Raw genomic sequence first — 26564 nt, 5'->3', positions numbered from 1 at the left:
GTAGATGCAAAACTACCACTTTTATTACCAGAGGTAGGTCTCATTAGGCCTCAGAAGCGTGATCGTGAGGGAGAGGTGACTGTGACAGAGGCTAACTCATTTTACCTACAGGGCTGTTTAGCACCACCTAGCTAGCACCACCTGCCTTCAGATGCATAGTACTAGTGTCAATACTGACATTTGACTTGTTTCTTCTGAGCTGTACCAGTTTAGACTGCAAGTAGGCTTAGCACTTCGGCAGCAGACTGAGTGTTTCTAGCCCTCAGGACTGTGCAGATAAGCACAAGACTGTATGGTTAGTGAGTAGTAGCAAGTGAAAACTCAGAGGCTTGGAGCAGAATCTCAGCAGTGAGCAACATTTACCTGGTGACCTGGTCACTTTTCCCACTACACTTACTGTAGATGTGACTTGATGCATCATGCAGTCCAATATAATGGGTGGTAGTTCACAGATGCCAAATGAAACTTGTTGATATTTAAGGAGCCACAAGACTCTGTTGGTTTTATTTCTATTTAAAATCTAGCAATTTTTCCTAAAGTTGGCTGGATAGCTCAGCGAGTTAAGTATCTGGCTGCAGAGCCTGAGGTTGAGAGGTCACTTCCCCACTGTGTATGCCAAAGAAGCCAGCCTGTGTGGCCTTGGGCAAGCTGCCCACGCCAGAATGCCCCCAAAAGAGGAGAATGGTAAACACTTCTGAGTTTCTCTACCTAGAAAACCCTGAAAAAGGTCACCATAAGTCAGAATTAACTTGACAGTATACCATTATTATTATTATTATTAATTCTTCTTAAATTTGCATCTATACATATTAAATAACAAATGCAAAATTTAAGTAATTATTTGGCCTCTTCTATTATTCTCTTTTGTAATGTGTTCCTCTTTCGGGACAATACCCCAATCCTTCCAGTGCCTTGGATACATAATCCCTATATATGCTACAATGATAATTCAATTTTAGAAAAGGTTATATTCTCTTGTCTTCAACAAGATTTCACACACATGTGCAAATAGTACAAGAGAGACTCAAATCAAAAGTGTTTTTTAGAGGCCAATATCAAAAGCTAACTTCAATATGTATTTTGAAATTCTCTTTCTATTTTGAAGAAGATGCATTTTGGTTTCAAGAGCTGGGGATCTAAGGAATTTAAGCTAAGGAAAGCAAGCACAATTAAAAAGCTACTTCCGGGCATTCTGATGACTAGCACTCTTCACTAAACAACTGAGAGAACCTAGATTTTCATCTCACAGAAAGCATATTTTTAGATTTAGATGTCATAAATATGCATATCATTTCCCCATGTGCCCTGAAAAGCTAACTCAAGTATTTTCTGTATTGAAAAATTCTGGAAATACTTGCACAATATTCGGATGGTCTGTTTACATGATGGGATTTTTCAGCATTGTGGGGCACACTGATTCTGTCCTTTTAGGTCGCAATCATGCCTACCCATGAAGCTGATGCATGGACTAAAGCCCTGTGGACAGTTGACATAAGCCCCGTTCAACAGGCAAATATAACACTGCACTGCCAGCTTTCACAAACCTTGTTCCCTTCCAACTCTGTTCCTCAGAAATTCTGAAATTGCAGATATAAGTGGGAAATACAGATAACCCATCTTACAAAGGTGGAAAATATACAAATTCCCTTATAAATATGGATATTTTTCCTTTTCCCTTTGTCTTGTTATGTGGACTAAGCATTTGAACTAAATCGTGGCAACCATGTGTGCAGGCATGTCCTCGGCTTGGGGAGAGTCAATGCTGGCACAAATAATAAGAGATATTCCAGAAGCCGATCCACAAGATGAAGAATTTAGGTGCAGATATTAAGAAAACCCTGAAAAATATCACCATACAGTAAATCAAAACTGACTTGATGGCACACAGCTATTATTATTACAGTATTATGTATATAACAGAACAGGAAGACTGGACTTTGGTGGAATCTATGAGAAGAACTTTTCTGTCATCACACTCCAAATACGTTTATTTACAGCATTTTTATGCTGCCTTTCTCTCAGTGAAGAGATCCAAGGCAGTTCACAAGTTATTAAAAACAAACTAACTAAAGACACGGCAAATGCCAGCCGCAGAGACTGGCGAAACGTTAGGAAGAAAAACCTCCAGAACATGGCCAAACAGCCCGAAAAACCCACAACAGTCCAGCACATCAAGCAGTGCACCACAATGGCTCCTTAACTCTTCAGTGAGTTACCAGAGCTAGTTCCCACATGTGTGGAATGAGGATCCAGGGATTAAGCAACAGCAGTGTGATCAGCATATGACAAACTGCAGTGCAACATAATCAGTTGCTGAACTGAGTGATCAATTATTTCTACCTGCTCACTAATCAGTCTCCCTGGGACTAATGTGCTAGATAATTAAGCTTCTTTATTCAGTGTTTCTTTGCTTTTTTGTTTTGTTTGTTTTAATCTGTGCCATTTGTAAAAGAAAATAGTCTTGCCTTTTCTTTCAAAAGTTTGGTGTTCATTCTCACTGCTACCCTAAAAAGCATGACTCCCTATGGCACAGTTCTGAGGAAAAAATTAACAATAAATAAGGCAGTGTCACCTTGGACACAACAGCCTATAAAATATGCAGCCCAGATGCTGCATGCATGGGTCTCAATGCAGCCCCTTCCCGCAAGTTTCTTTGTGCCTTCTAGGGTGTGGGAAATATTTGTGCCATGTTTTGAGGGGTCCACAAAACCTATGCTTCCCCCATATTTTTCTTTTTAAATAAATAAATCCAGCCACGAAAGAGCTCAAGAGGACTTTCAGGTTGTTAAAAAAAATTGAAGGAATTGGGTGGGGGGCTGATGATATAGAACAACTTTGGCTGTCCAAAATCTAAGTGTGCTACCTGTCAGACCATTAAATGCTGCCCTCCCTGATATAACTCATACTCCAGGATAGAAGATCTTCCTTTCCTTGGCAACAGGTGCCACTACCTAACTATCCTGACATTTGGGTGTTGTTGTTTTTTGTTTAGTCTCTATCTTGAGTGTATTTTGCTGCAATGTTTAATCCATCATTTCTTGCCATGCTGTTGAGTTGGAGTTGTGAGGAAGAGCACAAGTGGACAATGCCAGAGATGAAAGCCAGGTGGTTAAAATTCATCGGCATCCCCACTGACATATCATAATAACCCACAGCCCCAAATACCCCCACCACCACTCTGATGTGGTTGCTCCAAAGACATTCTAGAAGGTTGTAGGCTGCTTGGCAGTGACATGCTAACGTTTCTAGAAGAACGATTCTTGCATCCAGTGGCTTTGTGCCTCACTTCATCTGTATGTCTGAATGTCTCTTTTAATTGTCATAATTAAGATATTTTGCCAGCATTGACCACTGTTCCTTAGTTCAAGGAATGGGGAACATTGTTCAGTCTAAGGGTCATATTCGAGAAGTGGGCAGGGTTAAGGTCATTTAATGTTTACTAAAAGGGAAATTTTCCCAAGGAGTGGCAAAACGCAGCTCAGTTCCAAGTCCTATTGAAATAGCTTCTAGGCATGCAAATCATTGTTTAATTTTGTGCTTGTCTTTTTAGGAATAAGCTTCAGTTTAACAACTTCCCAGGCAGTAAACTAGATCAAGGCTAGTAATACCTTTTCGGCAAGAGACTGATACATGTCCCCAGTGCTTCAACCTGTTCTTTTTTAAAAAAAAAAATCATACATATTCTTTTTTTACATTAATTTTCCAGTTGTGTTGTTCTACTAAAATATGATAATGCTGCTGCTCTCTCTGTGTTTCTCTGTCTCTTGTGTGTGCAATGCATGTGTGTGTGTATTAAAACATGGTGCTGTGTGCCATATAGATTTTATCAACGATTCATGTTTGAGTTGACCGGCACAGCTTTCTCTTATCTTTGTTTCTCAGGGGGATGCATATGCTTAACCAGCTTTCATTTCGGGGGGGGGGGGGGAGTACGCTATACTTGGGAGAATTTGCCTAGATATGCATCTGAAACTCAGCTTCTGCTGTTGTTAAAAATGATTGTCTGTTCCCTCTAATTTCCTACTCTTGTGAAATGTAACTTCCACAGAAAAATGAAAAATAATTTAAACACTGACAGTATCTGCCAGATTTATTTATTTCCACATGTATTTCTAATTAGAGTTAAATGAATCTGATGTATCACAGTTGCTTTAGTGCTATTGCCCTGGGGCTGACTCCAGCATAACATACAGTAATTTTAATTCTGTAGTAAATTAATAATATGTTGATGTTGTTTTGGTTATTTGTGATTGTATATTCTAATTTTGATTTTTGATTTTGATCTTTGTATAACCATTATGTTTGAATTTTTTAAGTGTCATTGTTTTATTGTTATAAACTGCCCAGAGTGGCCTTGCAGCCAGATAGAAGTATAATAATAATAATAATAATAATAATAATAATAATAATAATAATAATAATAATAATAATAATAATAATAATAATAATAATAATAATAATAATAATAATAATAATAATAATAATAATAATAATGGTGGTGGTGGTGGTGGTGGTGATGATGATGATGATGATGATGATGATGATGATGTACTGTCAAGCTCATTCTGACCTTTAGTGACCTACCCAGGATCAAGGTTGAGTTTCTGTCTCTGGCCTCACAGTGAAAAAGGCTGGGAAGCCACATGCACATCCTTGGGTCCGTGCAGAGATTGGGCCAATCAGAGGAAATAGTGCATGAGCAATGGTGTAACTCAGAGAACAGTCCAAATGCACCTCTGGTTGTTTCTTTCAGTACTCTGCCCTCTTCTTGCCATCCGGTTCCACCTCCTGTATGAACTTTGGGCTGATTGTCAGGGCTTCTTGGGGAGCAGATCTTCATTGGTGCGTGCATATTTTTCACGCACAGTAACAACTACCATCCACACTGCTTGGTTTGACAAGAAGCTGGGCAGATGGATTGAAGCTGATGATGGTAAATTGTGGGGACCTTCCCATTCCCCTGCTCGGGCTGTAATTACCAAGGCCTTGGCTTCAACACAGATTACCTAAGCCAAATTCCATGCTCAGTTTTTCCTCCAAGCTTTTTAGTACCTTGCCTCTGCAACAGCAACAATTCTAAAATCTTTGAAAAATAGATCTTAGAAGCTGAAGTATGGTATGTAATATAATGTAAGCACGTATAGTAGCTTTTTTTCTCTCCTTTGTCTTTTCGTTTAAAACTGTTTTCTTTTTTTCTTTCAGGGGTTGCACGAGATAAAGTGCAGCCTTGCAGTTTGTGTGTGTGTGTGTGTGTGTGAGAGAGAGAGAGTGTTGAGAGAGAGAGAGATGCACAAATACAACTCTCTTTCCAGCATTTAGATGGTAAATGCTATACTGTAGATCAAGAAGCTAACATGGCACCTTCCACTCAAAACAGAGAGGCAGTAGTGCACTTCAGGAACCTCTAGTATTTGCAGAAGTACAAAACTAAATAAATAATAGGGAGGAGAGGGAACCCCCCCCCCACACACACACACACCAAATAACCCAATGGGGATTGAATGTGCTCTGTTGCCATGCACTGCTCACTAACTGTTAGGAGGTGACCACAACTTGGAAAGTAATTAGTTACCATCATAATCCCAAGACATCCTCATTTTGCTTTCCTCTGTAACTACAGTTTTTTAAAAAAAAAATAACTGTACCCATTGATTTCACTCCCAGATCACTGAAATTGTTCCTCTTCTACTACTTTTCTTGATAACATGAAAAGTGTTATAAAGCATTGACCTGTGCTACAAAACATACTCTCATGTGAGGCAGCACACGAGGCACAGGAAGCATCAGCACCTTCCTCCACCATTCAGTGAAACTACAAGCCTGCAACTATAAAAGTAACTACTGTATATCAGTACCATTACATAGATTTAGAATGCATTTATCATCATAAAAGGAATGAACTACTGTATAAGTAACTATAACAATTGACTTTCAGGTTTTTGGGGTGTTGACAAAGGAAAATGTGGGAAGAGGAAGCAAATGGGACATATTATCTAGAACCCTGTAGAATATGAATTACTACAGGCTCATTTCACTAACATTAACTTGTTACAGTTTAACACGTGCATACAAAATACATTGTTTGAAACACTCTGCTGCTTGGAGCAGTAAGATTTCAAGAGTTTGTTCTGATGTTTATTCAAAATGACTGGTAACAGTATTTTGTAATATTTGCATTTATTTATGAGTATACAAATTGGGCACATGGTAGGGATTCATAGCATTAGCTTTTTTGACAGTTTTCCTACGTTCCTGTGCTGCCCTGTCAAATTTCTATGGGGACATTCAGCCCAAGAAAGATGCTTCCCAGGCTCTAACTCCACCTGCAATAGATTCAGTCAGAACTCTACCTACAGATTCTTTGCAACCTATGTGATGCCATCATCTCCCACAGGCAAAGGAGAAGCTCATCTTCTCATTTGACCGTGAATACATGGTCAAATACCATGGGATTTGCTCTGCTTATAAAATGGGTGAATTCTAAGTATTTGTTAATGACCATCTGATGGAAAGACTGATTTGAAATGGTTTAGGCCAGGGATGGGCAATTAATTTCTATAGGGAGGCCACATGAAAAATCTGAACTGTATCCGGGGGCCGAACCAATTTTACTTAAAAATAAAATGAAACAGTGATGTTATGATTGTTTTTATTTTAAACTTGTTAATTTCACAAATACTAAAAAGGTTTTTTGTAGTATGTTAAAGATAAGCAACTGATCAACTTTAGACAAAAAGCTATAAATGGTTTTGATGTTCAAAACTGTCCACGGGCTGGACAGGAGCGGCTCGGGGGCCGTATGTGGTCCTTGGGCCACTCTTTCACAAGGTCTGGTTTAGGCCTTTTTGCTCCCAAAGTGACTTTTCTTCTCTTTCACTGGGAGCTTCTACTTTTTCAAGCTAGAACAATTCAAACAGGCTTTCCCCATGTGATTATTTGCAATTTGTTCTTGTAAAGATAGGGACTGTATCTGTGGGTGATGTTTCAGTGACATAGGCAATTGTTCATGACTAGAGAAACATGCCCTTGAATTCTTTCCTCTCCTCTGACAGTCCTCTGATTTTTTTTAAAAAAAATTAAATCTTTCAATGCATAAGATTAGTGCTAGATCATACTTTCACCTTATGATTAGTGCTAGATCATACTTTCACCCCTGGGTCTTCAATATTATTTTTCATAGTTACAATGCCAGACCTCACGGGGATTTTGGCGAGCCAGCCAAGATCACTAGGATGAGAAATTCCTATTACTTATAGCACAACTTTATTATTTATCTAACTTGCTACCCACCAATAACTGCTACTTAAAAGTGACAGTCTTGTTGCTAGGTAGCAGTTCCTTTTGTTTACATAAACTGCCTGACAGCAATGTGTTCTGCTTCTATGCAGGGAAATAAATATTCATACGTCACACATCCGTTTACAGGCAGTTAATTTCATTTATTTACACCAATTACCCATCACATATCCATGTTTACTATTTTCATATTTCCTGTCTACACATTGGATAGCAAAATGAAATATATTTTTCCATGTATAAGACTATACTTTTGTCTAAAATCTTTAGACTAAAAATTGAGGGTTGTCATACACGGATGTAATCTGAGGTGAGAAAAAAACAAGTTGAGGGGAAAGCAGGGATCAAAGTGATCCTGCAGGGCTTTGATCCCTGCTTTCCCCTCCACTTGCTAAGCCTTAGCAAAAGGAAAGCAGGGATTAAAGCGCTACAGGACGGCTTTGATCTTTGCTTTCCCCTCTGCTTACTAAGCCCCATGGGGCTTAGCAAGTGTATGGGGAAAGGATCAAAGTAATCCCATGGCTGTATAAGAGGGAAAGGGATCAAACTGATCATGCAGTGACAGGATTGCTTTGATCCCTTTCCCCCTCCTTTTGCTAAGCCCCGTGGGGCTTAGCACAAAGGGAGAAAGCAGGCATCAAAGTCATCCTGCAGTGCTTTGATCCCTTTCCCCCTACATTTGCTAAGCCCCACTTAGATTTCTTAATTTTGGGTTAGAAAAGTGGGGGGGTGTCTTATACATGGGGATGTCTTATACACAGAAAAATACGGTAGGTGGTTCCAAATTACTACTATGATCTCAGTGACCTTGCTTGCTGGGCAGATTCATTGTTTTAAAAACATTTGTAGTAAACAGTGTTTTCATGCCACATGTTTAAAAATAATATAAATTTAGAGAACTTTTAGAGCAATTTTCTATAGCTGTCATAATTGTTGTAATACTCTGAAACAGACAAGATATCAAACCTTGACAACACCCTATAAAATGATTGGCAGAGGGGACACCAGAGGAAGGAAGGAAAGAAGGGGGCCATAGGCTGAAATGCAAATTACATTCCATCCAATATAAATAGTGAATTCCCAAATCAATCTGCAACTCCTATGTGAATACTGATTGCAATTTCAAACTAATACAGACTGTGAATCAAATCAGACTGTATTGCGTGTAGTTGCACCTTCAGTCTCAAAGTGTTCCCTCCTTCTAAGAGAACAAGCTTCAAAGATTTAGAAATAAATTTCACTGAGAGAAATAAACAGTATTTAGTTATTATTTTATGTAACTAAGCAAAGCCAGACTAACTGCTTAAGCCACGCTTTTTTTTTCCAGAACCACAGCACAGAGACCTTCACATTTTGGGCTATAGCTCTTTCTTTCCCATGTCATCCTGGGATTCTGGAAGCTGTAATCCAAATAGTAAATATTTTGAGCTCTGGTTGCCATTGACTAAACCATTTTGCTGGGTCAGTCTCAGATGTTATAAAGGACCAAGACCTACTCCCTGTTTAGAAATGAATGGGACACCTTTGGTTATACTTTTTGCAATGTACTGTCTACTTCTAGCTAAAGTAAAGAGCACTGGATTGAAAGCCAAAAGCTTTCATACAACACTTGCCTAGTGTTATTTGAGCAGCTTTAGACTTACTCTTTAAAAAAGAAAAAGAAAAAAAGGAGAATCTTATCTAGCTGTTTCATATAAAGATGCTTAGGCCTTGGTAGCCAAGGGGGATATCAAAACAGATAGGATATTTCTTCAACTGGTAGCTGACATTTGATGTCCTTCTCTTGCCCTCTGCAACAATTGAAGCAGATAAGGAGAAGGAAAGGGCATGTAATGTCACAGCCCTGTTGCCTATACATTTCACTGGAGTACCCCTTGGTTTATTTGATATGCTGAAAAGCTAAATAACCTTATCAGTTATTATTTTCCTCCCTCTTTCTGACCATGCCTACGTAATTTGACTTTTTCTGAGCTATGAAATAGATACTGCAAGTGGCAGCAACAGAAGATATATTAGTCAGAAGTCTGTGTTCCAGTTCAGCATTGTTTTGAAATTGAACACACTGAGGGAAGAGGCAGTTCTCCTTAAAGTTAATGCACAGTCTCTTATCAGATTTATCTAATAAACAAAGCAACAACAGCTTTCTTTCCCCCTTCCAGTGATTAATCTCCAGGTGCCTTGTGGTCCATGCATAATCTCCCCATCAAATATTATTTCTAAATATTCTTTCTTCTGCCACAAACCTACAGACACCAGTTTTCTCCATCAGAGAGAATGGGTGGTTATCTGGGGCTATCATCTTCCCTAGGTGACAAGTAATCCTGGCATTTTTACATTTGAGGAAGGCCTTTTCCTGTACCTCTCCAGGCTCCTCCAGGGTAGCCTAGAACTTATTATTCAGATGTGGGTCTGGCATTTACTGCCTCTCATCTCCTGCTATTTGACTCTCTACCCCACTGCATCCCTGGGCTGATGCCCTCTGATGACTCTTACCATTTACGTTAAGGAAGCCACTTGCCCCCACAGTACCCACTTCATTTGCCAGCAGCAATGCCCTGTACTGAGTCTTCAGGTGGCTGAGCATGCTACTGTTGCAGAGATGGCCCAGATCCTGCCTGTGCTTGAGCATCTTCTTGCAGAGCATGCACTCAGGCATGCGAGCATCTGGAACTCAAAATTTTGACTGCACGTTTCTAACAGGCATTGCTAATTTGTCAGCACTGCTAGTTCTGGCAACTGGTGGGTAAAGTGGAGGTGGAGGGGCAGGGTGATTTCAGTATTACATGCTTCTAAATAGTGCCCACCTGAGTCCCCTCAGTCTTCTCCTCCCCCACATCACATTTAGTTTATTTGTTCATTAATTTAATGTATATATCACACCTCTAGTGAACACATTACTCTGTGTGGTTTACAAATGGAAAACTCAGAACCCCACACAGCCCCATTAGTCATGGCAGCTCAACAGTCTAAATTTAAAACTAAAATGAAAATTTTATTTATTTATTTATTTATTTATTTATTTATTTATTTATTTATTTATTTATTTATTTATTTATTTATTTCACTTATATACTACCCCATTAGTGCACAAGAAAGGGGGAAATAATAATAACAACATATAGGGATGAATGTCAGGAGGGAAGGAGCCTGATGTACGTCAATTGGGAGCTTATTCTGCAGGTTGTTGGTGTGAACCCTTCAAGTACATACACATGTACTTGAATATGATGGAGCTGCATGGTATGGATATGGAAGGAAATGTCTGGTGCTCTTCATAATGTCTGTTCCAACCATGAAAACAACAGCACTCTTGCTGCCCAAGCTAACAGTGTCAGTCTGAATGTGGATGCCATCCTTGTCCTTCTCTGACACATGGGCTCTGTGGGGACAAAAGTGCCTTCTTCACCATCTTTTTGGGTCCCTTGCCCTGGCTGAATTACACTGGAACATGTCTGAGGTTTATTCATACATGTCCTACCTTTAACCAGAGGTTTTTCTATCACCTTCTTGGCAGAGACACACACATCTTCTGTTCTTTCATAGTGTCAGTGCTGAACAAGACAGATTTTTGTTTGGAGGACCCATATTGGTAGTTGTAGCATATCTTTTCCCTCTCCCACTCTTTCCAGTAGAAAGTGCTGAAGTGGGAGCAGGCAGTATTCCTGCAGCTTGCTCCCAAGTGCTTACTTCTACAATGTTTAATACTAACTGCAGACTCTACCCAAAGAAGAACAGTGTCTGATTCTCCTGCAAAACACAACTTCTTCCAATGAAAATCACACAGGCACAGACAAAATACCTATTCTGTCTCTATATAACAAAATATATACCAGGTTTTTCCGTGTATAAAACAACACTTTTTCCTAAAATAATTAAAGGAAAAAATGAGGGTCATTTTATACACGGAAGTAAGGGGGGAGGGATCAAAGCGCTTTGATCCCTGCTTTCCTCCGTGGGAAACTTCTGCTTAAAGGCTGTAGCTGCATTCTGTTCCAGTGACGTGCATACACTCCTGGCAGGAAGCAACAGCTGCCAGCAGGCAGGGGTAACCCCTTATTCTGCCCTTTCACTTAGAGGTAGAGCATAAGATTAAAGCGTTATTTTAGCCAATCCTAGTTATGATTAGGTAACTAGTATCCTATCTGTCTCTCTCATAACATGCTATGTAATCATGCTAAGCAAATAAAAGAGCTCTCAGGGCGTAGTCAGTAGGCTCCACTGGCTCGGACATCCACTTGCTTTGTTCTCTCTCTAAGGCAATTAGCCTTCCTTTGTTCCGTGATCACCCACATTCCCCCCTCCACATTTTGGAAGGAAAATTGAGGGGGGGGAATGATTCCTGCTTTCCACCTACATTTTTGTTGCAAAAAACAGCTATTCCCCTCCACATTTTGCAAAGAAAATTGAGAAAATTGCAATGAAAATCCTGATTTCCCCCTCCATTTTCTTTGCAAAACGTGGAGAGGGAAAACTGCTTTTTGCAAAGAAAGTGGAGGGGGAAAACAGGAATTACTTTCCCCCTCCACTTTCTTGCAAAGAAAAAAAATTTGGGTTAGAAAAGTGGGATGTCTTATACATGGAAAATTCTTATATGTGGAGGTGTCTTATACACGGAAAAATATGGTAAGAAAATCTTATTCCCCTGCTTGATATATCCAAAGGGGCCTAACACTAATATAACATTTCCCTGTTGATTTATAACATACTAATTCATGTATCTACTCATCCTAAATCCTATTCCTAACTATATTAAGTAAACAATATTAAATAAACAGTGGAATATAGAGAATGTAATTGTAAGTTGAGAGTTCAGAAAAGGATACAGAGAAAACTGCTGCAGTACAGGCTTGCACCACAGCATATCCTAATAGCAAATGTTAGGAGATTTATAAGCAACTATGCTCACTTTCAACTAGAAAAATACAATGTGAAAAAAACACCTTCTGCTGCCTGTGCCTGTAGACAGACATTGTTTACAGGCTTTGCGCTCACCCTAGCTCCATCCCTAGAGAAACTCGTGGCAACCGGGAGACACCAGGTTCTCTGCTCCCACTGTCCTTGCTGCCAGAGTGTCTTTAGATTTCATTTTTAAAGGAATCACTGCAGGAAGCCTGAGAAAGAGGTTTCACTTTCATTTCTTCTTCTTGCAAGCAGAAAGTAACCTTTTGCTTTCTGACCTATAGGAATTTTATTTATTTATTTGAATTGTACCCCGCCCATCTGGTCTATAAGACCACTCTAGGCAGAATAAATTGGACTCCAGATACTGTATTAGGAATTATTACAGATAATAATAACAGGCTCTATCAAATTCAGATTTGGATATATTCAGAACTAACTGAATATGGAATTATTCAGTGATTTTTGAATATTTCCAAATCCACGTGCATATCTCTAATTGATACAGAAACTGGTTGAAGAAAATAGACATCAAACACACCAGGCCTTGGGGGGAAAGTATGTGTGACCATTGTGCTTCCCTGGCTAGAAATACTCAGGAAAGCAAACTTTTTGGATCTGTCTCAGGTTGCGAAAGACTTGTGCTGGTTGCAATGCTGTATCTTCTTACCAGTGAGTAAGTTTTCATTTGTTAGTACTCATTTCTGGACTGGAGGAGGAGGATGCTTCACACACACACACACACACACAGAGAGAGAGAGAGAGAGAGAGAGAGATTCATATGAGATCCTCTCCAGGTGTCCATGAGCTGCCAGGGCTAGACATGTTTAGGATCATAGTGCTAGCAGCTACCATCCTGGAAAGAAGGCATCTTTTTTTACATTTTGTAAATATCAGAAGTAAGCAACCTTTTCACCCTTGGGGCCATATACCCTTCTCCTTCCCAGGGTCATAAAGCATCTGTAAGCAGCACCAAAACTAAACATTGGTAGGCTCAACGTCAAAGTTGACGGGTCCAAGTCACATACCCCTTGCCCTTCACACAATCCCTCATCATCTTGTTGAATATTGTCAAAAGTTAGGAGGAACATGTGGCTCTGGAGGGCCATAGATTCCCCACTCCATGAACTTCTATACACTTGGAGGTAGGATGACATAACCATTATCAGCATCCCCCACTCGCCCCCCAGCCATAAACATAATATGAAAGAAATATAGACGGAATCAGGATTGTATAAGTTGCATAACAAACTTTATAAGGTGGTGTGTGAAGAGTTGTTTCCAGCCTGCTGCCCCCTTCAAATATGCCCCCAGGGGCCCATATAGCTCCTGTTGAGAATGGCTGAGTGAATACAGTAGGCAGGAGGGGCAAGATTTAACAATTCAAGAAATCATAGAGAATGGTCATCTCGGGATGAGGAGCTGCTGGCCTTTGGGCTGGATGAAGCTTGTGGGGCATCTCTGATGTATACACAATATCACTCCTAAAACAACCCTAGTCCTAGAATTAAACTTGGGAAAACACCTCCCATTGCATTAAAAAAAATCTGTTTCTTGTCTTGATAGATTTTCTTTGCATTGCTGTGCCAGAACTGCTGGATTGCTCAGTCATTTAAGTTAGGAGTTCAATTCCCCACTGGGTGTCTTTGACAGGGGCTGGACTCAATGATCCATAGGGTGCCTTCCAGTTCTGCTGTTCTAAGATTATTATTATATCTCTGCCTGTCATATAAGCCCATGAACTGTCACCCACCTGTAATGTTGGCAGGGCTGTGGCAAATGAAAGCCTCTTCTATATCAGCAAGGATTCTGCTCTTTTTTTGTTTTGTTTTGTTTGTGCTTTTGGAGCTGTCCCTCTTCCCCATGCAGGCAGGAATCAACTGAAAAATGCCAAGGTTGAAATGGCTAGCTGCCTTGGAATCCACACCTTTTGACTTGTCTCAGAGCCATTTGCTATAGTAATATACTGAACTCTGGCTACAGTCCTGTATAAACTTGCACAGGTGTCACTAGCACTTCTGAATAGACAGGCATAGGTTTGCACTGTTACTCATTTAATCAAATGTTTATATGCCATACCAGTAACATTCAGACAAGCGTACAATGCTAGATATCACCACTGTAAGATAGGTGAGCAGCACAGAGCAATCAGAATCTCAGTTCCAAATTCCAGAACAGTGGTTCTCAACCTTGGATCCGCAGATGTTCTTGGACTAAAATTTCCAGAAGCCTTCACCAGTAGCTGTGCTGGCCAGGATCTCTGGCAGTTATATTCCAAGAACATCTGGGGACCCAAGGTTGAGAACCACTGTCCTAGAATGAAGCTTGCAGGATGTACGGAAGCAGTGAGGCAGGCTCCTCTGTGTATCCAAAGCTCCACCATACCAAAATCTTGGGATTTAGCAGAGCATACATTTTCTCTGTCCCTGTTCAGAATCCCAGTCACCAGGATTAATCTTTAGGTGCCTGTGGTTTGTGGGCATCTGGATTTTTTTGGCCTACTTAGAGAAGTTCTGACTTCAGAAAAAGATGGACAATTAGACTTATGTATTGCTATGATTTGTTTATTTGAATTATTCCCTCTTGTTTCCATGATTTACCTACTAGATTGATTGACTAAAACAGCGGTTCTTAACCTTTTTGAAAGAAACGGCCCCTTGAGCCATTGAGGAAGTTATCATCGCCCCCCTCCCCACGGTGATGATTTATTTATTTATTTATTTATTTATTTGTTTGTTTGTTTGTTTGTTTGTTTGTTTGTTTGTTTATTTATTTATTTATTTATTTATTTATTTATTTATTTATTTATTTATTTATTTATTTATGACACTTAAATCCAATGACCCCTGAAAACAAAATTCAATTCCAAGAAAATGAAATGCCCCCCAAAAGTAACATTTAATGATTTAGCTGCAAGCGAATTTTAAGACGCAAAAAGAAATATAAAAGGGGCATAAAAACAAACCACAATGCAGGAACTAAAAATTTCAAGACAAAAACTCTGAAACTCAATTAAGATAGGAGGAAAATATATATTCATGCACATTGTAAAAAGGCTGCAGCCATCTTCACAGGTTTGGCTTGCTCCAGCGCCCCCCTACCGCCCCCTTCTGCTCCAGCGCCCCCATGCCGCCCCTTTTCATTCTACCGCCCCCCTGAAAAATGAAATCGCCCCCTGGGGGGCATTATCGCCCACGTTAAGAACCACTGGACTAAAACAGTAGGTAATATTTTAAGATGAATTCCTTGGAATGCAGGCCATGCATGAAGTGTAATTAATCCTGCCTTCACTTTGGTTCTTCTTCTTCTTTTTCATTTATGCCAGAAGCAAGCCAGTGGTGTTTCTGGAGTGGGAATATCAGCTAACAGGTTGTAGTCATTGCCCAGGGGATGCCCAAATGTGTTCACAGTCCTCCCATTCTTCAGAGAACATCCTCTGTGTCCTTCTTCTCTTTGGTTGATGCAGGATTCTTGTTGAAACAAAGGCAGCTATGGGTTGATGCCGCATCGGAGTACCTTCTATGTGCCAATCTTAAATCTAAAACTTCCCATCAAACAGACTGATTGCAGATTAAACAAGTCCACTGAGCATTGGCATAAATCAGTCATAAATCTCTAGGTGCAGAAATTGTAAATCTCATGTCTCAATGGGTGCCTATGGAATGGGGGAAGGAAGGGTGCACTTCCCCCTCCAATCCTAAATGTATTTATTATTTTAATGTACACAGCCAGACACACTGGTGTAGTACTTTGTGAGCAAATTATGCCAACGTGGTGCTATGCAGCTTTGCCCCTTCATCTAGCAATAATTCCTGTTGACTCTGCCAGGTATTAATGCCTAGATATCCTGCCTCATTTGTATTGCTGTTATTTACTACATTGCTATGTGTGCCATGACATAATAAAGGAGACCACAGCCACGTGTTAGGAGCTGCTGAAATCTGGGGAGGTCTGGCATTCTGTTCACAGAGTACCCAACCAGATGTCTTTGAGGTGACAGCAACTATATAATCCATGACTGGTAGCGGTTGATGGCTTTGTCTTCTGTGAATTTGACCACTCTCCTTTTACAGCTGTCAAGCTGGTGACTACCATTATATCTTGTGGTAGCAGATTCCCAGTGTGGTGTAGGGGATAGAGTGACGGACTAGGACTCCGATGAACAGGATTCGAATTCCCATTTAGCCATGGAAGCTCACTGGGGGAGTGGAACTGGTAAAGCCACCCCTTAAATTTCTCACTTACCTTGAAAACCCTATGGGAGTCATTATAAGTGGGTTCCAACTTGCTGGCACATAACATACACAGCAATTTCCATAACAGGCGTAGTGCAAAAAGAAAGGAAAATTTCCCAGCTCTAGTCCTGATTTCTGACCTGCTCTTTGATAGCTCAGTGGTTTAGGTGTCTTGAGAGTTCAATTCCCCACTTGGCCTCCTGGACAGGGGTCGAAATTCATAATCCATAGGGTCCCTTCCAGCTCTGCAGTTCTGATAATAACAAACTTTATCTGGATTCTCAGTTCTGCCTCTTGTTTTAGTCTTTAGTTCTTAGTTACTCCTCAGTCCTGACTACTGCTTGTCCCGCAGCACCTGACTCCCTGAAGATCATAGGGATGAATGCTAAATCCATGGATGCAGAGACCCTCATTAGAACTCCAGCCTTTTTTTTTGGGGGGGGGGGGTCAGGGGAAAGGAGAGAGCCGAGGCAGTGAACAAGCTGCAGAGACCTTGGGCAACACATTGGAGCATTTGCTTTATGAGACATATTAATGCTAAAGGCAACAATAATGAATGTGCTGCACTGAAACTGATTACATGCAGGAGTAAGTGCTGTGCGCTTAGCTCATCTCAGCGCTGGATTACAGCCTAAAGAGGCCACATCTATTTAGCTTGCTGCTTAATAGTTTATGCAAATCGGTGGCAGTGCATGTGTAAAGGCAGAGTGGGTGCCAGTGAAGGCTGAGGGACAGAATTCCATCCTCTTCATCTCCAGATTGTGGTATCTTATCTTATATCTGCTTTCAATGATTTGGAAAGCTTTTTGTAACAGAAAGCTAGAACATCAGAAAGCAGGAGTAGCAGAGAAGTGATACTGTAGAGAAGTGATAGTACATCACTTGCATTTATTGGAGGCACGGAATGGCTGGACCATGGAGGTGTCACTGCTGGCTGATTGTAACTTCCCAAACACACACACACAGAGATGAGCATAGGCCACAGGTACTATTGGATGCATTGGCACTATGTTGCTCAGAGATAAGTTACTTTTTAAAACTACAGTTCCAGAACACCCTTCTGTGATAAGTTGACTTAAGGCCTGTCCACACTGTAAAATTTGGTGTGGTCTGGCTGGTGCTTAAAAGGTCCTAACATTCAGTAAAATCTATTTTAAGTCTTGGTACCCATCCAGGAAGGCATAACAAAGAGCTATTCTGCATCTCAATGAATTGTTCCCAAAAGACTGCATACCCTAGCCCTGTGCCAGAAGGATATGGACCAGCTCTTAAAGGGGAAGGATGAACTGTTTTAAGTGCAAACGCAAGCAGACAAGATATTTTTCCATGCCAAACAGTGCTATCAGGGAAATATGTATCATAGCTATATGCAAGTGTGGACAGGGTCATAGCCTGTTGCCCAGATGCTAACAATTGACAGGAACTCACTCACACTCTTGCGCTCCCTTCCTATTGTTCTTTATTGTTAAACCATACTTGCTGTATGAGAGCTCATAATGGACTGTCCGCTATAAAAGAAGACACATGGCCACAAGTTAGCTGCCCATTGTCCCACCATGGTTCTTTTACTGAGAGACAAATAGGTCTTTATTTTGAACAATTCTTGAACCACGAGACAACCCAGACTTTTAACGCATTTCTATAGCCCGCAAACATTACTGCAGCTGCCACTCCATTGTAACTTAACTGTCTGCCATGCCATGTATTCGTCTCTGGCTCTGATCCATTCATGTCTTGCCTAGCTATTGTCGGCTGCAGGGCCTCTCAGCAGGCTCTGTATCTCTTCTGTGTTCAGCACAGTGCCTAGCACAACACTGGTACGAGATGTTAATTAGGTGGAATATAGTAGAAGCACTAGCAGACTTAATGTCACTTATGTTTTCCATTTTGATTGGTCGATCAGGAGGCCTCACTCTTGTGAAGATACTGTGGCCTGACAAATACAGTGAAGTTCTTGGGATTTTTACTGCAAGTCATGTGAGCCCCAAATCATAAGTTAGGTGAATTAATTGTGGGGCTGTATGCCAGTATTGTCACAAGACTGCTGTCCTCCCACTGAGTTGTGTTGTCATGTCCTCATCCTATGCTCATTCTGTCCCACTGATTAATGTCCTGGAAAATGTATGCTTCTTCGGGTTTTGTAGTAGATTATAAGACATAAGACATAAGAAATTTATTTGTCATTGCACTCACAAGTGGGTGCAACGAAATGAGGTGCTCTTCCCCAAGGTAAAACTGGACAACACCACTACAAGAAAAAAGTTAAAAATATACACAACACTCACCATACAAATATAAATACCCCGTTTCTCCCAGCAATTAAAATTCCACCAAAAACTTATGACCCCGTATTTAATTAATATCTTTTTGCAATCAAGCTTGGAAAGCCACAGAATAGAATGATCACTGATTGACTGACAGAAACTTGTGTCTCACAGACATAATGTAGACAATCTCCATTGTGTTCGTGGTGTGTATGAAATTATTCATGCTCCATCAACCATTCAAATAATTTTCCAGTACTAAAACCTTATCCATTACCTACCAAAGTCAGCAGGGCTTTACGCTGATTGCAGCAGTAAACTGGTTGGACCTTCAGTGTTTTTATTCTTGGAGCATGATGAATGATGAAGAATAAAATCCATGCATGTACCTAGGTTACAATTACGTGTGGAGTTCTGGGAAATCATAAGATGACGCTGAAAACATGAACATTTGTTCCAAAATAAATGTGTATAAATGTGCTTTTACTTGGAAGTAATTCAGGTAAAATTAACTGAACTTGGGTATGACTTTATACAAGTGTAAACAACTTCCCGAATAGCTTACCTTCAAAAGCTGTCTTATCACATATTTGATTGTGAGATGCTCAGGTCCAAATCTTGCCCAGACATGAAGCTCATGGGATGGCCTTGGGCTTACTCTATCCAACCTTGACTGATGTAACTGTAAAGTGAGAGTCACAAGTAAGATTAAAAAAGAGGGAGGGATCAGATCATGAGAGGTCTGTCTATCTAGCCCAGCATTCTGTTCACAGAGGAGCCAACCAGATGCCTCTGATACTGCAAGGACAATATAACCAGTGTCTGGTAGCTGCTGATGGCTTTGTCCTTCGTGAATTTGGCCACTCCTGTTAAAGCTGTCCAAGATGATAACTATCCTTGTATCTTCCAGTAGCAAATTCCATGGTGTAATTATGCATGGCATGAACAAGTGCTTTCTTTTATATGTTCTGAATCTCCAGCTGTTCATCTTCATTGAAGGACTCTGAGTTCTGTACCGTACTATAAAAGAGGGAGAAACATTTTCACCCTATCAATTCCCCCCCCCATATTGTACATAATTCTGTATGTTCTATTATGCCCTCTGCCCCGCTTACATGCCCTTTTTCTAAACTAGAAATCTCCAGCCATCATAACCTTCCTTCATCAGAGAGTTGCCATTACAGTATGATGTAAGGTATCCTAAGAAATGGAAAACAAATCACACACACATATCTCTCTTCCCGAGTTTTATGAAATCCAGAATAAATCCTGTGTCCTCTCCGGAAGCTGGGAATGTATGTATTTTCCTTGGCAATGAACACTATTAACCTAAACTGCTATTTAAAATAAAGTGGCCAAATGCATAACACATTCCTATTTCTCTGTTGTGCAGGCTTTGTCCAGAACGAAAACATACTGTAGGTGTCAAGTAATCACAGTTTATTTTCCTTGGGGATCATTTTTGCAGCTTGCCTCTGGTTTTTTGCACTTCATCCTAAATGCTGCACGATGGAAAGAAGTGTACTAAGGAGAGGGGTTAGAATCTAGTCATATCTATCCACGGGATTTAGCTAACGCTTCGAAATACCGGCTGCAAATCATTTCTCCTTGCCAGAAGGAGAATCTTGGAAGTGAACTAGCAACAGCTCCTGTATAGCTCGGTGGGGGTGGGGTGGGGGGGGTGCAATGAGAAGAGGCAAGAAAAGAAGAAAAAGGCTGTGTTTAGTTAAGGACAAATTGTTCTCCTGGCATTTTTTTTCCTCCCATTGAATTTCAATCAGTCTCATCGGAGAGGGAGTGAGGTACTTTGGGTCAGTATGCAACAATAAAGATGAATGCCTGCAAAGATGGATTTGTGCCGCACGCCCTTTGCTTTCCCGAGTGCCAACAGGGAAGCAGCCAGGAGCACAGACGCCTCATTAAGGGAGTTTTGCACAAGGCCAGGAGGGGAGGTCGCATTGCAGTTGAAGATGACATCACCGAGTTGGCAGCAAGCAGGGTAAGCGCTCCGTTGCCGGCAATCGCAACGAAGGAGATGGGCAGCTCGATTCCCCACGGTGTATCGGAGCTAATGGAGCGAGCGCATAGCTGAAATCTATTCCTCCGATAAGAATGAACAGCGCAATCCCCATCAATAAAGAGAAGACAGCATTCTTGGAAGGGAGCCAAGAGAAATCGTCATCCTCCACTCGGGGAAACGGCGGGAGGGTGGCGGGGCGGGTTGGGGGGAAAGGAGCGGGGGGGGAGGAGGAGGAGGAGGAGGAGAAAGATCGGCGCATTCCCAAGGTCGAAAATAAAGCGAGGAGAAAAATAAAATAGACGCCTGGCTTCAGAATAATGGGGTCTCACCCCCCCAAAAAAATCATTTCACATGCACCCCTTCATTACCCGTGCATCGGGGAAGGAAACGCCAGGCCTGCGTTAGCGTCTGGCTAGGATGTGGATTACTCTATACTGTAGAAAGGGTGACCCCCCCTTCCCCTCTCCCCGTGAGATTCATCAGATCAGAATTGGGCAAAAGCAGGGTCCCCTGCATGCTGCAAGTATCCGATATGTGCTTGCTTGAGGGTGTCTCTATGTATGTATGTACGTATGTACGTAAGTATGTATGTATATCTGCTTTGCTGAAGATGGCAACCTGCATTAAAATACTTTTTCTTGGTTTTTTTAAATTGTATGGGAAGAAACAGAGTGTGGGAAGCACATAAAGAATTTTGGGAGAGAATACATAATTGTGAATCTGCAGAAAGTCCCAGATTCAATTTCTGGCATCTCCAGGTGGGGGGAGAAGGAGGTTGCTGTGAAAGCACAGCAGAATTATTGCTTTCTTTTTTGCTTTTGACTTTAGTATGACGTAAGGGCAATCTCACTGTTCCAGCATAAGGCCATTTTGAGTTGTGTCAGCTGGGTAAGGAGAGAAATGTTTGCTTGTCTTGATGTGAGAACAAGGAACCATAAAATTACTGCCCTTGCTCTGTGAGATGGCGAGACATTTGGCGATGTTCTTAATGACAGAAGGAGAATCATTTTTGTGCAAATTAAGCAAGCTTGCATAATTGAAAGAATGCAGTAGCACAAACCATACAAAATGACAGTGTCTCCTGCTTTGTTGCATAGACCTTTAAGGATTAGAGGTTCGTTGGGTCTCTCTTAATAACCACTTGTTTGTTCTGTGTCTGCTGTATGTGTGCATTGTTGCTTAAAGGAAAATGGCAGTAGTTTTGCAGAGAGAGAGAGAGTGTGTATGCAAATTGATGAAACTTTGATGACAAAGAATAGGATTGCATCATGTTTTCACTTAAGAGTTAAGGAATCTTGTGGGCCTTGAGCATTACTTCTTGAAGTATCTTTGAGACAGTTTAAACTGGAGAATGAAGAATTTAATGAGTATTCTCTCTAAATTGGGGTCTTGCCTGCTGAGAGTCATCCCACAATCCCTCTGTCCAAGCTGTCTCAGTGCTTAAAGCAAGAGAAGTGATGCTGTCATTCTCCCCCATCCCATACTGCTTCCTACTCTTTGTCTCATCCTTCCAGACCCATGGGAATATACTTTTGCTTTAAAACAAGGCATGTACTTCTTGCACACCTTATTTTTGGAGATAAATGCTGTTTTTTGTGAGTGGGGCAGAGGCAACAAATTTAGTAACAGAGTGGCAGGGGGTGAAGCATCTGGGGTGGTCAGGAGACAGTGTGTTGCCTTAACCCTTGAAGTTGCCCATCCATGAGATAGCAGGCGATGGTCAAAATTCCTGCCAGTGACCCTGGAGATAGACACTATTGACTAGGTGGACAAATAGTCTCACTGGGTATGAAATAGCTTTCCAAGGTCCTGTTGCTTTGCTAATAGCAGAGTTTGTCAAAACAATATCTGCTAACAAAACTGCTAAGTAATATTCTTATTTGTTTGGTTCCTTGCCCATTTTTCTAACTAAATTTTTGTTGTTGTTGTTTAGTCATGTCCGACTCTTCGTGACCCCATGGACCAGAGCACGCCAGGCCCTCCTGTCTTCACTAAATTTAATCTCCAGCTTTTCTGGTAGTGGATGACTGTGTTCTGGGTGCTTCTGTTCCCAGCCAAATAGGAACTGTGAGCTTTGATACAAGGCAATGGAGAAGGCACTACATGATTTTAACAGCCCTTTCTTTGCTGTCTAGCCATGACAGCCCTTGACAGAGAAAAGGCTGTCATGGCCCAACAGGAAAAAAGTAATGTGTACAAATTTCCCAGATGATGAGAGATAATAGAACAAGGTTATGATTCCTGCAGATCTGCCCAGAATTTTCCACTCAGGAGGCAGGATTCTGGGTCTTGTAGTTTAAAAAAAAAGTTCTCCAAGTTGTGCTGCTGCTGCTCAGCTGGCTAGGAAAATGCTAATGACTGAAACAAAAAGAGGGGTGTTCCTTCAGAAATCGCCCTACCTGTGCACTACTGTTTTGAAGCTAAGATTTGCAAATGCTCACATAATCTACAATCTTGCTGTAATTACCATCTGTGGCATGGCTTCCAAAATAGGAAGTTGAGAAATAAACTGAACATTAACATTATTTTAAAGTGCTGATAACTAGATTACAGTACTCCATATATGTCAACTTTCCTCTTCCTCCAAGAGGAAAGCTTGGTTAAAGATGTAATCAATTCATTATTTAATTGGTCTATCTATTAATGGGCACTATAGTCAAGACACTATCCCTTGTCTTTAGTTGCAGGCTTAGTTTAGAGGCATGGTTTGGACATTTATATCCCTCTTTTCTGTGACAAACTGAAACTCACAGCTTACATAAAGATAAACAACATTTTACACAGGCCTTGCACAAACGTTTGAATATGAAGTGCTTTTTAAAATTCACAGTTAAGATAGCATAAATCTATCTTTGTTTTGTGTGTGTGTGTGTGAGTTGTTGATGGGTAATTGAACCAAATTTATGCAGCCTGGTGTTCCATTAACCTATTTCATTAGGCAGGAGATCAGAAGAAAAACTTCACATGGTCTTTAAAACTAAACATCAACCAAGCATTCTGAATTCAAGTAATATGTAACTCAGCTGATTCTCTGCTGTCACACACCTCATTGTATCCCCCTCCTGAAACAATGAACGGAAATTCAGTTCAATGCAAATGATCTCGGCCAAACAATGTGTCTCCGGATCAGCTGCCAACACCAGTGGGTTTGACCGACTGCTGCTGCCAGTCAGTCTGTGATCTCCATCTCTAGGTTGTTCTGAGTTCAGCTTTGGCTTTGGGAACAGAGAAATATTAAAAGGCCTTTGCATTGTGTAGGTGGTTAACTCAATAGGCAAATTGTTACAGATTTTCCTCTCATCCTGCAAATTCCAGCACTTCCTTCTTTGAAAAATCTGTGGTGGTTTTTTGTTTTTTGCAGGGGTGGGTGGGGGAATCAACTGTGTGCTGTGTTCCTTGTACTGTACTTGAAATGCTGAAATTTTACACTTAGACATTAATTTCATGAAGTAAGAGTTTGTGAGTGTAGGTGAGTGATGTGCACATTGATATACTGACAAGTCACAATTATTTTATATCATCCCCAGTAAGCTCAGAGTGGCTTATGTATGGCCTCTGTATAATGCCTCACATTTTACTTTTCTTGAGCACCAGCAGTTCCCTCCAGACGATTCTCTAGATTGACTGTGGTCCTGTTTCTCTTTCTGACTTAACGGTTTTAAAGTACTGTATTAATGTGGGAGCAAGGAAATCATAGGGACAAATACTAGTAGTATAGTCTTGGGAAACATAGGCAGCAGTTAATTTAGTTCTGGGGATACTGTTTCTGTGCTCCTTACCCATTTGCTGAAAAAGAGAAAAAACTCAAGGAGGCATCCCAAAGTGAAAGTGTTACGATGAGTAAATTCAGTTAATAATGATGATGATGTGCCATCATGTCAGTTCTGACTTATGGTGACTATTTTCAGGGCTTTCTAGAGAGTACTCAGAAGTAGTTTACTATTCCCTTCTTCTGGGGGCATTTGGGACTCTGCAGCTTATCCAAGGCTACACAGGTTGACTCTTCTGCCGGGAGGCATGGCAGGGAACCAAACTCTTAACCTCTGGCTCCACAAGCAGAGATATAACTCGGTGAACTAGTTATCCTCACATAAACAATGTAGTTAACATGGTCAGGTCAAGGCAGTGACCGAAATCTTGTTGTACCATTATATAAAAGGTATAGCTTTTAGAGGTAAGTTGCCTAAAGTTGAAAAAAAGTGTCTAGACCTTATGTGTTGCCAGTTGTTAAACTTCTCATGTTCCTTCTTTGACATTTAGTGCTAAAGTTAAGAGGACAAAGGAACATTCTCTGAAAAAGCAAGAATAATGCGGCATAAAACAGCCATGGCCAACATCATTTCTGCAGGTGTGCTGATAGTTTCTGCTTGCGGTGATTCCTATCTACAGTGCAGATGTTCAGTGGCTTGTTTCAGGGTGACTGAAACAAGCAAACATACAGTAGATGTGCATATTTCTTCCAAAAAGTGGCCTTTTGGATTCCTGAGATGGTCCCATAGAGGTCTTTTGAACTAAGAATAGGTATAGGCTGTACCCACTAAAGAAATTCTGCACCAGTAAAGTCCTGTATGTGTGCTCAGAACAGCTTATGAAGGCAAGATCAGCTTATGTGGTTGCCTTTCAACTCTGCAGAAATACCACAAGAGCTGCTTTTTCACAAGTTCATTCCATGAATCTGTTGTGATGATTTGAAGCCCCAAATCACCTGGGCTGGGCAGATCACATACATCTTCCCACAGAACAAGTACTAGGTATGGTTGACCATCTTCTTCTTCAACTGCTGCCCATCTTAGCTTATTATCATAGGGAGAAGAGATGTCTGGAAAGATCCAGAGGGCTGTAAGATCTACCATAAGAAAAGGGCTGTTTTCAGCCTGTTTAAAAGGGTAACATAAAACTATACCTGGTCCCAGAAGATGTGAACAGCTAGGCTAGTTGGAAGCACCTGCTTCCTGGACAAGACGTTTGAGTGGATGGCTCCTAGCCAACTTCAGTCATGCTTGGATGCAACTGATTTTCTTAGATCTATTTCTACTGGCCTGTAGATCTGGTTTTACGAGGCCTACAGAGGTGTGTGATCAAGTTGGCATCATTCAATGGCATCAGCTGTGGTTTCCTTCTGAGTAGATTGTCTGATATGGGTGTTGGAGGTAACATTGTTGCAATACTTATGTCTTTAGTATTTGTGTACCATTTGATGTAGTAAATGGCTTACATTAAAATGGCAATGCAGACTTTAAGTGGTTGACATTACAACATATTTATAATACAGTGCAATGTAAAACTATTGAAAAAGAAAATAGAAGATTAAAAATATTCCCACTGTAAAACAGAAAAGCAGAGCTATTCTCAGCTAAGAAAGCCCTGAATAAACAGGTCTGTTTTCAGAAGGTGTTTAAAAATAAATGCAGCACCTGCCCTTTGGACTATGTGGTGGGACAATATCTTAGTGGGGAGGATGCAGCTGTTGAGAAGGCCTGCCTTGGTGATGTTCTAAGATGCTGCTACCCCTTTGGTTCCACGACTATCAAAAAGGCCTCTGTTGAAAGTCTCAGGTGTTGACTGAGCTTTCTGTTAGGTACCCTGGCTCTCATGATTTTTGAGACTCTGCATGTCAAGAAAAAAAAAACACTGAACATGGCAAGGCAGCCAATAAACAGCAACTGGCTCTAAGCCATCTACTGGGACAGTCAATTGCAGAAAACAATTCTAGAGGATTATTGCTCTGTCTCTTGGCAGCTGTGTTGTGAGATTCCCCAGGATCCCATTTCATTCCCTTTACTATTCAACATCTACATGTAACTGCTGGGAGAGGCCATGCAGATATAAGGGCTGAGATCTCATCCGTGT

General features: G+C 40.9%; 1 protein-coding gene and 1 long non-coding RNA gene across 12 annotated transcripts in view; one reads left to right on the top strand and one right to left on the bottom strand.

Annotated features, from left to right (window-relative positions):
- The window catches only part of PIK3R3 (phosphoinositide-3-kinase regulatory subunit 3), a 363941-nt gene that overhangs the window by 231620 nt on the left and 105757 nt on the right, over positions 1 to 26564 (top strand). The gene's annotated exons all lie outside the window — the stretch shown is intronic.
- LOC110073779 (uncharacterized) overlaps positions 1 to 26564 on the bottom strand; it is a 281110-nt gene that overhangs the window by 207384 nt on the left and 47162 nt on the right. For all 9 annotated transcript variants that reach the window (XR_013544883.1, XR_013544884.1, XR_013544886.1 and 6 more), the window contains one exon: positions 19260 to 19376. This is a non-coding gene — a long non-coding RNA (uncharacterized LOC110073779). The remainder of the gene's footprint in view (positions 1 to 19259; positions 19377 to 26564) is intronic.

The sequence above is a fragment of the Pogona vitticeps genome, chromosome 4 (assembly GCF_051106095.1).
Source record: "Pogona vitticeps strain Pit_001003342236 chromosome 4, PviZW2.1, whole genome shotgun sequence".
NCBI lineage: Eukaryota > Metazoa > Chordata > Lepidosauria > Squamata > Agamidae > Pogona > Pogona vitticeps.
Note: the sequence above shows the minus strand (reverse complement) of the source record. Positions and strands in the feature narration are given on the sequence as shown.